General features: G+C 38.1%; 1 protein-coding gene across 5 annotated transcripts in view; it reads left to right on the plus strand.

Annotated features, from left to right (window-relative positions):
- Positions 1-15,144, plus strand: part of ACTR3B (actin related protein 3B) — a 215,728-nt gene that overhangs the window by 481 nt on the left and 200,103 nt on the right. The window contains exon 1 of one of the 5 annotated variants that reach the window (XM_077150843.1): positions 159-181. The exons of the other annotated variants lie outside the window; for them this stretch is intronic. The gene's annotated coding sequence lies outside the window, so the exon portion shown is untranslated. Of the gene's footprint in view, positions 1-158; positions 182-15,144 lie in introns of those variants that run through there. 5 annotated transcript variants of the gene reach the window in all.

Raw genomic sequence — 15,144 nt, forward strand, 5'->3', positions numbered from 1 at the left:
AATATTTCGCCTTTAGATTTTAAAATTCTCTTTTAACTACCAGTAAAGGTGTATCTTCCGGGGCGCGCAAAAAGGTCACTCACCTTGAGGAAAGGGAAAGAATGGAGAGGGAGTGACGGGCCCCATATAAATCTGTTTTGATTCTCTTCGTGTCCTACATCCTCTTAAGTGCTGGGCCGAGGTGGGTACCCCGAACTTCCAGCCGCAGTATCGCTGAGTAGGACCCTCTTAGCATCTCACCCTTGCCTTGAAAGCCAGTTTATTTAGGTGCTTTCAACCTTCTGTTCCTGCCATCCAGTATTCTTAAGTGGCGCTTATTCAGTGCCCACATCAATTGTGTTTTATTTCTCTTTGCTGATGATTTACCACCTAGTTACGGAGATGTTTATATAGTCCTATCGACTTGATACCCTTTTTACTGCCTTCTTTTCTTTTCCAGTATTAAATGGCTCACTCAGGAGATTAATTCTTGTTAAGTGCTTGCTTTAGTTTGAATAGACATGCCCTTTAGCTTAAAAATGATGTGGGTTAAAAGACTCCATTTTGAAAAACGGAAAGGTTAAATTTGGGGAAGCTTGTTTGTGAATTAGGTTTTTATTTTTTTTTTTTTACCTTTTTTGTGATTGCTTCTTTTACTGTTATTAAGATATACAAAGAAGACCTTAGGTAATTTCTTGTACTTTGAATGGCCCAAGCTTCCCTGATTTTAGAGAGGTGATTGCTGAATCCACAATGCTGGTAGTTTGGAAATTCAAGCTTGCCTGCTTACATTATGGATAAAGTTCTTAATAAAATTGCCTGGAATTAAATTTACTTGCTTGAAGATTTGTCAAGAAGAGATTTTAATAATCGTTGCCACAAAGTATTCCATGGCCTGTTCACCTTAACCTTGATTCTTTTTAGTAGAAAAATACGCTTGATTTTGGTTTCCTTGACAACCTAGTGTGGGTGTCATCTTCAATTTGTTACAGTCCCTCTCCTTGTGATTTTTCTTTCTTTCTTTTTCTTTTGCCATTGAAACTACTGCTAGTGATTATAAGCTGGAGAAACTGCCTCTTTGCTAACGCTAATTCTTCTTTTTGAAATATACATTGTGCCAGACTTTTGGTGGCTCATTATTTCAGAAGTTATTTTACTGCTCAAAACATGAGCTAAAATCAGTATTGATGTTAACCCCAGGGAGAAATTCTTGGCTCCCTTATCCATCTTCTCCTCTCCACCCCAGACTCTCTCCAGTTTCAGCGTTCACCTCACACCCCTACTTTATTTAGGTCTAGTTGTATCAAGACTGAAAGCAACAGGTAAAAATATTTTTTCATTTCCACATTTTCATGTGAGAACTTTTGCTTTCATATGTTTGGGTCTTGTAAAACTAATAGAAATATCAAGCATTTCTTAATGGTAGCAAGTAAAATGATATCCACAGAGTTTGTCATACCTTTACTATGAGTGAGCTGGAGATCTTACTTGTCATTCTTGCTATAAATATGTAAAATGTTGTGTGAATTTTTGACCTTTTGAGGTAAATGCTGAATGTAGCTTTGTGGATTCTGAGATACAACTTTAGTTATCATTGTTTTATGGTCCAAAGTCATGCTGTTGTCTTCAGGCTCCTCAACTTAGAAGTGCTGGCAGGGCTTCCTCTCAAAGGGTTTCACATGGACATATTCTGTCATGGAAACTTCTGTAATTCATCATGAGCTCCCATTGTCCAGAGTATGGCTAGAAGAGTCTAAATTTATCCTCTTAAGCATGTTGGTAATCCTTATATTTTCTAAAGAGCTGAAATTGTTTCACAATTGAGTTTTACCTCAAAATAGGATAAAAATGATAAAACATAGCCAAAAATAACCAGGTTCAAGGAAAAGAATGGGCTTGGGGAGTCATCTTAAACTTAGGCTAGTGCTTCCTGTAATTGGGCCTCTGATTTGGCCTTAGTCTTCATGACAAAGTTATGAGAGTTATGTGAGTTCGTAATTCCTGTTATCAGGAAGGAAGAGAAACACCTGTTTCTCAGGTGAAAACAGTTCTTTCTAGTATGAAATTCTAAAAGAAAAAAATTCACCTTGAACTATACTTAGTGGACACTGATGATTTATGATCCTAACCAGGACCATAGCAAATAGATTGCATTCTGGTGGCCTCACATCCGTTAATAAATCAGGGACCAACTAAGTGAGGAAAAGTGGGCTGTGGACCAAGACGGTAGTATGGACCAGGGGAGATCTGCTTGATCCAAAGTTAAAGCTTCGTCTGTTTAAAGGAATAGAGAAAATATTTCACAAATACCAGTCTCAGTCTCTTAGCTGATTTTTGAAAATGATTTTTTAATTGAGATGTATATTCACATACCATATAATTATCTAAAGTATATAATCAGTGGTTCATAGTATTATCATATAGCTGTGCATTCGTCATCACAATTGATTTTTGAACATTTTCATTACTCCAAAAAAGAAAAAAAGAATAAAAATAAAAGTAAAATGAACACCCAAAACATCTGATCCTTTGATCTAACATTCTCTGTTAGAAGAATGATGGGTTTTGTGTACTTCCTCAGGATGATGAATACTATTATTTCTTTAGCCTTTTGACAAAGGAAGCCTTCCTGAGGAAGAAGGAGTCCTAGGAGGATAAGTGGCCCTATCCAGTGTCTCCCTCTTCCTTTATTTTGACCACCATGCCTCCTCTTTATCCTTTATTTTGACCACCATGCCTCCTCTTTATCCTTTATTTTGACCCCCATGCCTCCTCTTTACCTGTGTCCCTTCAAACTTCTAATGTGAAGCTCCTCTGTTACAGCATAGACGGGATGAGCTATTATAAATGTACATAGGAGAAATAATCCAAAAAAAGAAATGGGAAAAAAATTTGACTAAGTACATCATAAGAGGAAATAGTATAAATGTTAGCCAATTTTTTAATCAAGATTTTTGTACTTTTTAACTTCTTATTTTGAAATAACTTCAAATCTACTTAGAAGTTGTAAGAGTGCTGCCCCCGCCCCCCCAAAATGTGATAACAGGTTTGCTACCTGTTAATAGTTTGCCACATTTGCTTTTTATTCTCTGTGTGTATCTACACATGTTGTTATATTTTTCCAGACCTGTTTGAGAGTAAATTGCAGATGTCATGCCCTTTTACATGGAAATATTTCAGTGTACTCTTTGTGAGAGCAAGGCTATTCTTTTATATAACCACAGAATAAGTATCAAAATCAGAAGATTTGATGTTTATATAGCAGCAACCCCCCCACCCCCCAGCCCCCCAAGCAAGGCCATTTGTGGTGAAATGGCATTTGATTGTCATTGTGTGTTTTAAGTCTCATTTAACCTGGAACATTTCTTAGCCTTGTTGATTTTCAAGACTGACATTTTTGACAGCCAGTTATGGTGAATGTCCCTCAATTTAGTCTTGTCTGATGCTTCTGTATATTTAGATTCAGTTTATGGGTTTCTGTCAGGAAAACCACAGAAATGATGTTTAGTGCATCCCATCAGGAGGTCTGAGATACCCCTTAACTCACTGTTGATGAAGTTGACTTGTATTTTTTGGATAAGGTGATATCCATTAGGTTTCTCTATTGTATAGTTAATGTTTTTCCCTTTATAGTTAACCCATTTGTGGGTGGATATTTTGAAGTTATATAAATTCCCCATCCATCAAACTTTGACCTGTTAGTTTTACTGTCCACTGGTGATTCTTGCTTGAATTGATTGTTACAATGATGACTGCAAACTAGAGATTTTCTAACTCTAGTGTTCTGTGTTTGCATTTATTAGGTAGCATTTTACTATAAGGAAGAGTTTTCTATCTCCTATATTTATTTATTTATTGTTTTTATAGATTGTTATTTTACTCAAAGACTTGTAACCCATTGTGTCATTTTTATTATATGCAATGGATTATTATCTATTATTGCCAGTACTTGTTTTTTTATGCATTTTTGAGATACATTCACATACCATATAATCATCCAGAATGTACATTCAGTAGCGCTCAGTATCATCATATAGTTGTGCATTCATCATCATAGTCGATTTTTGAACATTTTCATTACTCCAAAAGCAATAAAAATAAGAATAAAAATAAAAATAAAAAAGAGCACCCAAAACATCCCATCTCTCCCTATTATTTACTTATTTATTGTCTTTATTTTCATACTCATCTGTCCATACACTGGATAAATGGAGTTTCAGTCACAAGGTTTTCACAATCACATAATCACACAGTAAAAGCTATATAGATACAGTCATCTTCAAGAATCAAGGCTGCTGGAACACAGTTCAACAGTTTCAGGTATTTTCTTCTAGCTGTTCTAATACACCAAAAACTGAAAAGGAACATTTACATAAAGCATAAGAATAACCTCAGAATGACTTCTCTACTCCATTTGAAATCTCTCAGCAACTGAAACTTTATTTTGTTTCATTTTTCTTTCCCCTTTTGGTCAAAAAGTCTTTCTCAATCCCATAATGCCAGGTCCTGGCTCATCCCTGGAGTCATGTCCCATGTTGTCAGGGAGATTTACACCCCTGGGAGTCATGTCCCATGTGGGGAAGGGCAGTGAGCTCACCTGCAGAGTTGGCTAAGAGAGAAGCCACATGTGAGCAACAAAAGAGGTTCTCTGGGGATGAGTCCTAGGTATAATTATAAATAGGCTTAGCTTCTTTGCAGGAATAAGTTTCATAAGGGCAAGCCCCAAGATTGAGGACTTGGCCTATTAAATTGGTGGTCCCCAATGCTTGTAAGAATATCAGGAATTCCCCAGTGGGAAAGTTTAATATTTTCACATTTCTCAAGGGGACTTTGCAAGTACTTTTTTATCTTCTGCCCAGATTACTCTGGGCTGTATCGGTTATCACGCTGACCTGTGCAAACCAACAAAATCTCACTCCCTATTCAAGGTTCCAAGTACTTATGGTGTTTGAATAAATTGACTGTACAAGTTATATTAGATAGTGTGCTAAAGAAAATATAAATTCTGCACCAGGTAAACATCTCTTCTTTTGGTCTTGTAAAGAAGTTGAAGTTTGAAAATACAGTCATTATCATTCTGTATGATGTATTTTGATTTACCTTAGTCGTATCCAGTTTGGCTTCATTCATCTCTCTAATTGAAGTCTCATCTTTTTTCAGCTTTTTAAATAGTTGCTGAATAGGGTAAAGCTGACTTTCCTAGCTGCAGAATGCTAGCTCTGAGACTCAGGTTTCACATACATACTCAAAGTTCCAGGGGATGACTGGTTTATACACAAAAAAACTCAGCATCTCAGAATTTAAAAATAAGTTACAACTCTGGAATAGATATGACTGTGTAAGAGTTTACAGTCTAGGAATCTTTATAATAAGCCTTCCCCTGATAACCTATGCTCTCAAATTCAATTCTCAGGGTCTGCGCATATAGTTTAGTCCTTATTAGTGAGGCATTATAATGTTTGTCTTTTCATTTCTGGCTTATTTCACTCAACATTCTGTTGTCAAGGTTCATTCACCCATTTGCTTGCCTCACAACTTCCTTTCTTCTTGCAGCTGCTCAATATTCCATTGTATGTATACACTATAGTTCACTCTTCCATTCATCATTTGATGTACTCTTACTTAGGCCACCTCCATCCATTGCAAATTGTGAATACTGCCACCATAAGCGCCAATGTGCAGATAATCCATTCGTTTCCCTGCTTTCAGTTCTTCGAAGTATATACCTAATAAAAGGGTTGCAGAATTATATGGCAACCTTATACTTAGCCTCCTATGGAACCACCACATTGCCCTCCAGAGGGGCTGTACCATTCTACTTACCTACCATTAGTGAATAGGTACATCTCCTCCACATTTTCTGTAGCACTTGCATCTTTCTTTTTTTTTTTTTTTCAAACAGTTTTATTCACACACCATGCAGTCCATCCTAAGCAAACAATTAGTGGTTGCTGGTATAATCACATAGTTATACGTTTGCTATATGAGAACATTTCCATTTTTTCTGCAAAGAAAAAGAGGGAAAAAAAAGGATTATGAAAAAAAAAAATGAAAGGAGAAACACCACCACCACCAAGAATCCCATAGCCCTCCCTTAAATCCCCCTTATTGACATTTAGCTTTGGTGTATTGCTTTTGTTATATTTAAGGGGAGCTTATTACGATGTTACTTTTAGCTGTAGGCCCTAGTTTGCACTGATTGTATTTTTTCTGTATACCATCCATTTTCAACACCTTGCACTGTTGTTTGCTCTCTCTTATGTAAAATCATCATTATATTTGTACATTTAATCACCATCATTGTTCACTCTAGGCTTCTCTAAGTTATATGGTCCCAGTCTTTCCTTCTGGTGTCATACATGCCCCTAGTCTTCCTCTTTCAAGCATACTCAAACTCAGCTTTGTTCAGTGTATTTACAGTATTGTGCTAGCATCAGATAGTATTGAACTATCCATTTTTGGATCTTTACAATCAATCCAGTTAAACATTCTATACTCCTCCAACATTAAATGCCCAATCTCTACCTACCTTCTATTTCCTGATAAACTGCATTCTCAATTTTAACTCTCAAAGTTCACTCATTAATGTTATTTCTTGTTAGTGAGACCAAATTGTATTTGTCCTTTTGTTTCTGGCTAATTCACTCAACATAATGTGCTCAGGTTTCACCCACGTTGTTGGATGTGTCAGGAGTTTATTCTGATACATCATATCTTATTTTTTTAGTTCTTTTTACACTTATTGATAGTCTTCATTTCTAAACTCTTTTGAAGACCTCTCTCTCCTTCCTTTTCCTATCAGCCTGTAGTGCTTCCTTTAGTATTTCTTGTACAACAGGTCTCTTGTTCACAAATTCTCTCAATGTCTGTTTGTCTGAAAATATTTTAAACTCTCCCTAATTTTTTTTTTTTTTTGGTGGCAGATATTTGTATTTAAAATTGTTAGTTATGGTTTTCCTACACAAAATCCCCCCTCAACAAGGTGCTACAGCTCCATGACTTGCCGGTTAGAGGTAGTGACTATGTTGTCTTTGTCCCAGTAGCTTTGCTTCTACTGCACATTTTACAAGAGGGTAAGAATTATGGTGTTGAATTTTAATTCACTTGTGTAAGGAAACAATGTAAAACTCTCATATTACGTCTTAAATATTTTTACTTGCTGTTTTTCCTCAGTAACATATATCTCTTCCTTCCCTGCTTTATAAAACATCTATTTAAGAGTTAAAATGATCACATTTAGTTTGGAGGCAAAACTTGACCCAGGAATGAATGCTTCTTTTAATTAGATTTTTTTTTTTTTATAGCTCAGATGCAGCTTCATTCAGTGTTTTTTTTTTTTTTTTTTTAGAAAGAGGGAGGAAAGGAAGGAAAGACAGAGAAGGAAGGAAGGGAGGAAGAAAGGGAAACATTTTTAAACATTTTCTTGTTTTATTATATTTTGTTTGTTTGTTTGTTTGTTACATGGGCTGGGGCCGGGAATCGAACCGGGGTCCTCCGGCACGGCAGGCAAGCACTCTTGCCCGCTGAGCCACCGCGGCCCGCCCTTCATTCAGTGTTTTAACATGATTACTTTACAATTAGGTATTATTGTGTTGTCCATTTTTGAGTTTTTGTATCTAGTCCTGTTGCACAGTCTGTATCCCTTCAGCTCCAATTACCCATTATCTTACCCTGTTTCTAACGCCTGCTGGACTCTGTTACCAATGACATATTCCAAGCTGATTCTCGAATGTCGGTTCACATTAGTGGGACCATACAGTATTTGTCCTTTAGTTTTTGGCTAGACTCACTCAGCATAATGTTCTCTAGGTCCATCCATGTTATTACATGCTTCATAAGTTTATCCTGTCTTAAAGATGCATAATATTCCATCGTATGTATATACCACAGTTTGTTTAGCCACTCGTCTGTTGATGGACATTTTGGCTGTTTCCATCTCTTTGCAATTGCAAATAACGCTGCTATAAACACTGGTGTGCAAATGTCCGTTTGTGTCTTTGCCCTTAAGTCCTTTGAAGAGATTCCCAGCAATGGTATTCCTGGGTCGTATGGCAATTCTATATTCAGCTTTTTGAGGAACCGCCAAACTGCCTTCCACAGTGGGTGCACCATTTGACGTTCCCATCAACAGTGGATAAGTGTGCCTCTTTCTCCGCATCCTCTCCAGCACTTGTCATTTCCTGTTTTGTTGATAATGGCCATTCTGGTGGATGTGAGATGATATCTCATTGTGGTTTTGATTTGCATTTCTCTAATGGCCAGGGACATTGAGCATCTTTTCATGTGCCTTTTGGCCATTTGTATTTCCTCTTCTGATAGGTGTCTGTTCAAGTCTTTTTCCCATTTTGTAATTGGGTTGGCTGTCTTTTTGTTGTTGAGTTGAACGATCTCTTTATAAATTCTGGATACTAGACCTTTATCTGATATGTCATTTCCAAGTATTATCTCCCATTGTGTAGGCTGTCTTTCTACTTTCTTGATGAAGTTCTTTGATGCACAAAAGTGTTTAATTTTGAGGAGTTCCCATTTATTTATTTCCTTCTTCAGTGCTCTTGCTTTAGGTTTAAGGTCCATAGAACCACCTCCAATTGTAAGTTTCATAAGATATCTCCCAATATTTTCCTCTAACTGTTTTATGGTCTTAGACCTGATGTTTAGATCTTTGATCCATTTTGAGTTAACTTTTGTGTAGGGTGTGAGATACGGGTCCTCTTTCATTCTTTTGCATATGGATATCCAGTTCTCTAGGCACCATTTATTGAAGAGACTGTTCTGTCCTAGGTGAGTTGGCTTGACTGCCTTATCAAAGATCAAATGTCCATAGATGAGAGGGTCTATTTCTGAGCACTCTATTCGATTCCATTGGTCGATATATCTATCTTTATGCCAATACCATGCTGTTTTGATCACTGTGGCTTCATAATATGCCTTAAAGTCAGGCAGTGCGAGACCTCCAGCTTCGTTTTTTTTCCTCAAGATGTTTTTAGCAATTTGGGGCACCCTGCCCTTCCAGATAAATTTGCTTATTGGTTTTTCTATTTCTGAAAAATAAGTTGTTGGGATTTTGATTGGTATTGCATTGAATCTGTAAATCAATTTAGGTAGGATTGACATCTTAACTATATTTAGTCTTCCAATCCATGAACACGGTATGCCCTTCCATCTATTTAGGTCTTCTGTGATTTCTTTTAGCAGTTTTTTGTAGTTTTCTTTATATAGGTTTTTTGTCTCTTTAGTTAAATTTATTCCTAGGTATTTTATTCTTTTAGTTGCGATTGTAAATGGGATTCGTTACTTGATTTCCCCCTCAGCTTGTTCATTACTAGTGTATAGAAATGCTACAAATTTTTGAATGTTGATCTTGTAACCTGCTACTTTGCTGTACTCATTTATTAGCTCTAGTAGTTTTGTTGTGGATTTTTCCGGGTTTTCGACGTATAGTATCATATCGTCTGCAAACAGTGATAGTTTTACTTCTTCCTTTCCAATTTTGATGCCTTATATTTCTTTTTCTTGTCTAATTGCTTTGGCTAGAACCTCCAACACAATGTTGAATAATAGTGGTGATAGTGGACATCCTTGTATTGTTCCTGATCTAGGGGGAAAGTTTTCAATTTTTCCCCATTGAGGATGATATTAGCTGTGGGTTTTTCATATATTCCCTCTATCATTTTAAGGAAGTTCCCTTGTATTCCTATCTTTTGAAGTGTTTTCAACAGGAAAGGATGTTGAATCTTGTCAAATGCCTTCTCTGTATCAATTGAGATGATCATGTGATTTTTCTGCTTTTATTTGTTGATATGGTGTATTACATTAATTGATTTTCTTATGTGGAACCATCCTTGCATACCTGGGATGAATCCTACTTGGTCATGATGTATAATTCTTTTAATGTGTTGTTGGATATGATTTGCTAGAATTTTATTGAGGATTTTTGCATCTATATTCATTAGAGAGATTGGTCTGTAGTTTTCTTTTTTTGTAATATCTTTGCCTGGTTTTAGTATGAGGGTGATGTTGGCTTCATAGAATGAATTAGGTAGTTTTCCCTCTACTTCGATTATTTTGAAGAGTTTGAGGAGAGTTGGTACTAATTCTTTCTGGAATGTTTGATAGAATTCACATGTGACACCGTCTGGTCCTGGACTTTTCTTTTTAGGGAGCTTTTGAATGACTAATTCAATTTCTTTACTTGTGATTGGTTTGTTGAGGTCATCTATGTCTTCTTGAGTCAAAGTTGGTTGTTCATGTCTTTCCAGGAACCCGTCCATTTCCTCTAAATTGTTGTATTTATTAGCGTAAAGTTGTTCATAGTATCCTGTTATTACCTCCTTTATTTCTGTGAGGTCAGTAGTTATGTCTCCTCTTCCATTTCTGATATTATTTATTTGCATCCTCTCTCTTCTTCTTTTTGTCAATCTTGCTAAGGGCCCATCAATCTTATTGATTTTCTCATAGAACCAACTTCTGGTCTTATTGATTTTCTCTATTGTTTTCATGTTTTCAATTTCATTTATTTGTGCTCTAATCTTTGTTATTTCTTTCCTTTTGCTTGCTTTGGGGTTAGCTTGCTGTTCTTTCTCCAGTTCTTCCAAATGGATAGTTAATTCCTGAATTTTTGCCTTTTCTTCTTTTCTGATATAGGCATTTAGAGCAATAAATTTCCCTCTTAGCACTGCCTTTGCTGCGTCCCATAAGTTTTGATATGTTGTGTTTTCATTTTCATTCGCCTCGAGGTATTTGCTAATTTCTCTTGCAATTTCTTCTTTGACCCAGTCGTTGTTTAGGAGTGTGTTGTTGAGCCTCCACGTATTTGTGAATTTTCTGACACTCTGCCTATTATTGATTTCCAACATCATTCCTTTATGGTCCGAGAAAGTGTTGTGTAAGATTTCAATCTTTTTAAATTTGTTAAGACTTGCTTTGTGACCCAGCATATGGTCTATCTTTGAGAATGATCCATGAGCACTTGAGAAAAAGGTGTATCCTGCTGTTGTGGGATGTAATGTCCTATAAATGTCTATTAAGTCTAGTTCATTTATAGTAATATTCAGATTCTCTATTTCTTTATTGATCCTCTGTCTAGATGTTCTGTCCCTTGATGAGAGTGGTGAGTTGAAGTCTCCAACTATTATGGTATATGAGTCTATTTCCCTTTTCAGTGTTTGCAGTATATTCCTCACGTATTTTGGGGCATTCTGATTCGGTGCGTAAATATTTATGATTGTTATGTCTTCTTGTTTAATTGTTCCTTTTATTAGTATATAGTGTCCTTCTTTGTCTCTTTTAACTGTTTTACATTTGAAGTCTAATTTGTTGGATATTAGTATAGCCACTCCTGCTCTTTTCTGGTTGTTATTTGCATGAAATATCTTTTCCCAACCTTTCACTTTCAACCTATGTTTATCTTTGGGTCTAAGATGTGTTTCCTGTAGACAGCATATAGAAGGATCCTGTTTTTTAATCCATTCTGCCAATCTATGTCTTTTGATTGGGGAATTCAGTCCATTGACATTTAGTGTTATTACTGTTTGGATAATATTTTCCTCTAACATTTTGCCTTTTGTCTTATATATATCATATCTGATTTTCCTTCTTTCTACACTCTTTTCCATATCTCTCTCTTCTGTCTTTTTGTATCTGACTCTAGTGCTTCCTTTAGTATTTCTTGCAGAGCTGGTCTCTTGGTCACAAATTCTTTCAGTGACTTTTTGTCTGAGAATGTTTTAATTTCTCCCTCATTTTTGAAGGATAATTTTGCTGGATATAGGAGTCTTGGTTGGCAGTTTTTCTCTTTTAGTATTTTAAATATATCATCCCACTGTCTTCTAGCTTCCATGGTTTCTGCTGAGAAATCTACACAAAGTCTTATTGGGTTTCCCTTGTATGTAATGGATTGTTTTTCTCTTGCTGCTTTCAAGATCTTCTCTTTCTCTTTGACCTCTGACATTCTAACTAGTAAGTGTCTTGGAGAACGCCTATTTGGGTCTAATCTCTTTGGGGTGCGCTGCACTTCTTGGATCTGTAATTTTAGGTCTTTAATAAGAGTTGGGAAATTTTCAGTGATAATTTCTTCCATTAGTTTTTCTCCTCCTTTTCCCTTCTCTTCTCCTTCTGGGACACCCACAACACGTATATTTGTGCGGTTCATATTGTCCTTGAGTTCCCTGATACCCTGTTCAAATTTTTCCATTCTTTTCCCTATAGTTTCTGTTTCTTTTTGGAATTCAGATGTTCCATCCTCCAAATCACTAATTCTATTTTCTGTCTCTTTAAATCTATCATTGTAGCTATCCATTATTTTTTCTATGTTTGCTGCTTTATCCTTCACTTCCATAAGTTCTGCGATTTGTTTTTTCAGTTTTTCTATTTCTTCTTTATGTTCAGCCCATGTCCTCTTCATGTCCTCCCTCAATTTATCGATTTCATTTTTGAAGAGGTTTTCCATTTCTGTTCGTATATTCAGCATTAGTTGTCTCAGCTCTTGTGTCTCATTTGAGCTATTGGTTTGTTCCTTTGACTGAGCCATATTCTCAATCTTTTGAGCATGAACAGTTATCTTCTGCTGCTGGCGTCTGGGCATTTATTCAGATTTCTCTTGGTGTTGGACCCAGCAAGGTTGTAATATTTTTCTGTGAAATCTCTGGGTTCTGTTTTTCTTATCCTGCCCAGTAGGTGGCGCTCGTGGCACACGTTTGTCTGCGGGTCCCACCAGTAAAAGGTGCTGTGGGACCTTAAAGTTTGGAAAACTCCCGCCGTCCTGGGGGTTCGCTAGCCGAAGCCGCTTGAGCCGGCCGGGGTCCGAACGCAGGGAGGGTTGCTGGTCGCCGCAGCCAGGGAAAGAGCCCGTCCGAATTTCCTAGTCGGCCCTGGGCAACAAGCGTGGCGGGAGGACGCCAGCGGCAGCAGCCCGCCCGGGAGAGTGCACGTTCCCCGGGAGTCACGGGTTTGGAAGGGGCCTCCCCCACCCGTCACCGTTCTCCGCGGCCTGGGGGTTTCCGATCCAATTCTCTCAGTTGGTCCGGGGGCTGCGCGTGGTGTGGGCGCCAGCCGCCTTGGTTTCAGGGGACCACCTCTCCAATTCTCCCAGCCGGCCCGGGAAGGGGGAAGGGAGTAACTCCGGCCGCTTGCCACCCCGCCCGGTAAGGCCCGCGCGCCTCGGCGATCTCACCCGAGCTGCTTCTCTCAGCCAGCCAGCCGTTCCAGGATGGGGTACGCTGTCTTTTTTATCTCTGTTGTGGCTTTGGGCGCTTTCTGTATCGTTTCTACTCCCCTAGTAGGTGTCCTGGAGAAGAAACTAAGATCGCGCGTCTTACTAAGCCGCCATCTTCCAGGAAGTCCTCTCAGTGATTTTTTGTCTGAAAATGTTTTAATTTCTCCTTCAATTTTGAAGGACAATTTTGCTGGATATAGAATTCCTGGTTTGCAGTTTTTCTCTTTTTGTAATTTAAATATATCATTCCACTGTCTTCTCGCCTCCATGGCTTCTGCTGAGAGATGTATACATAGTCTTATTGGGCTTCCTTTGTATGTGATGGCTTACTTTTCTTGCTGCTTTCAAGATTCTCTCTTTCTTTGACCGCTAACATTCTGATTAGTAAATGTTTTGGAGTACATCTATTTGGATCTGTTCTCTTTGGGGTACGCTGTACTTCTTGGATCTGTAATTTTAAGTCTTTCATAAGAGTTTGGAAACTTGCAGTGATAATTTCCTCCATTAGTTATTCTCCTCCTTTTCCCTTTCTTCTCTTTTTGGGACACCCACAACACGTTTATTCGTGCGCTTCACATTGTCATCAATTCCCTGAGTCCTTGCTCAAATTTTTCCATTTTTTTCCTCCTGTATTTTCTTTTTCTTGTTGGATTTCAGATATTGTGTACTCCAGTTCACTAATCCTATCTTCTGCCTCTTCAAATCTACCCTTGTCGGTTTCCATTGTTTTTTTCATGTCTTCTACTGTGCCTTTCGTTCCCATAAGTTCTGTAATTTGTGTTTTCAGATTGTCAATTTCTTCTTTTTGTTCATTCCTTGCCTTCTTTATATCTTTCCTCCCTCAATTCATTTGGTCTTTGATGAAGTTTTCCATGTCTGTTTGTTTATTCTGAATTAATTTTTTCAGCTCCTTTATCTCATTTGAATTGTGGTTCGTTCCTTTGACTGGGCCATATCTTCAATTTTCCTAGTGTGATCTGTTATTTTTTACTGATGTCTCCACATTTAATTACCTTAATTAGTTTATTCTGGATATTGCTTTCACTTCTTTTACCTAGGATTTTCTTGCTGAATGTATTTGTTGTCTGTCTGTTCTTTGACATTCAGTCCAGCTTTTTCTGGACCTCTAGCTTAGGTTTTGTCTAACAGAGGAGAATTTTTCAGTTCTTGTTTTTTTGTTTCTTGCCCTGCTGATATGATATCTTTCCCCCCACCCTTAGTAGGGTCTACGTAGGTATTATAGACCCCAGCCGGATTTTTCCAGGCCAAACTGGCCTCCTATCAGGAGGAAGGAGTCACCTGTGTCGGTTTTCCCTGAGGGTGAGACCCAGCAGGTTGAAAGACTTTCCTGTGAAGTCTCTGGACTCTGTTTTTCTTATCCTGCCCAGTATGTGGTGCTTGTGTGCCTGCAGGTCCCACCAGCATAAGATGATGTGGTACCTTTAACGTTGGCAGACTCTCCCTGCTGGGGGCATGGTGAAGACTGAGGAGAGGTTGTAGGCTGGTTTTAATGGCTTCAAATTACCAAGCCCTGGTGTCTGAATTCCTTGAGGGAGGGATTCCACCTGAGTTGGGCTTCACCCCTCCCCTGGGGAAGGCACAGGTTCCAGACAAGCCCTCAAAGAAGCTTGTTTCTGCCTATGCCTGGGGCAGTTACAGCCTAATAAGCCCTGCCACTGTATCCAAAGGCATTCAAGGCTTTGTATAAACAGAGCCACAAAAACCTCTGTTTCTTTTCTTTTTTTCTTTTTCCATTAGCCCTGCCCCCTTGATGCCAGGGCAAAAATGAGCGACCTCCACTTTGACCAGGTACACCTGAGCTGGGGGCCTAATTTCAGTAGTCAGAATCTGTTAATTAATTCCACAATTGGCATTTGGTTGGGCTCAGCCCCTGCTGCTGGTAAAGTCTCTTTCATTTCCCCTCTGGGAAGCAGCTTGTGGGGAAGGGGCAC

The sequence above is a fragment of the Tamandua tetradactyla genome, chromosome 1 (assembly GCF_023851605.1).
Source record: "Tamandua tetradactyla isolate mTamTet1 chromosome 1, mTamTet1.pri, whole genome shotgun sequence".
In the NCBI taxonomy this organism is placed as follows: domain Eukaryota; kingdom Metazoa; phylum Chordata; class Mammalia; order Pilosa; family Myrmecophagidae; genus Tamandua; species Tamandua tetradactyla.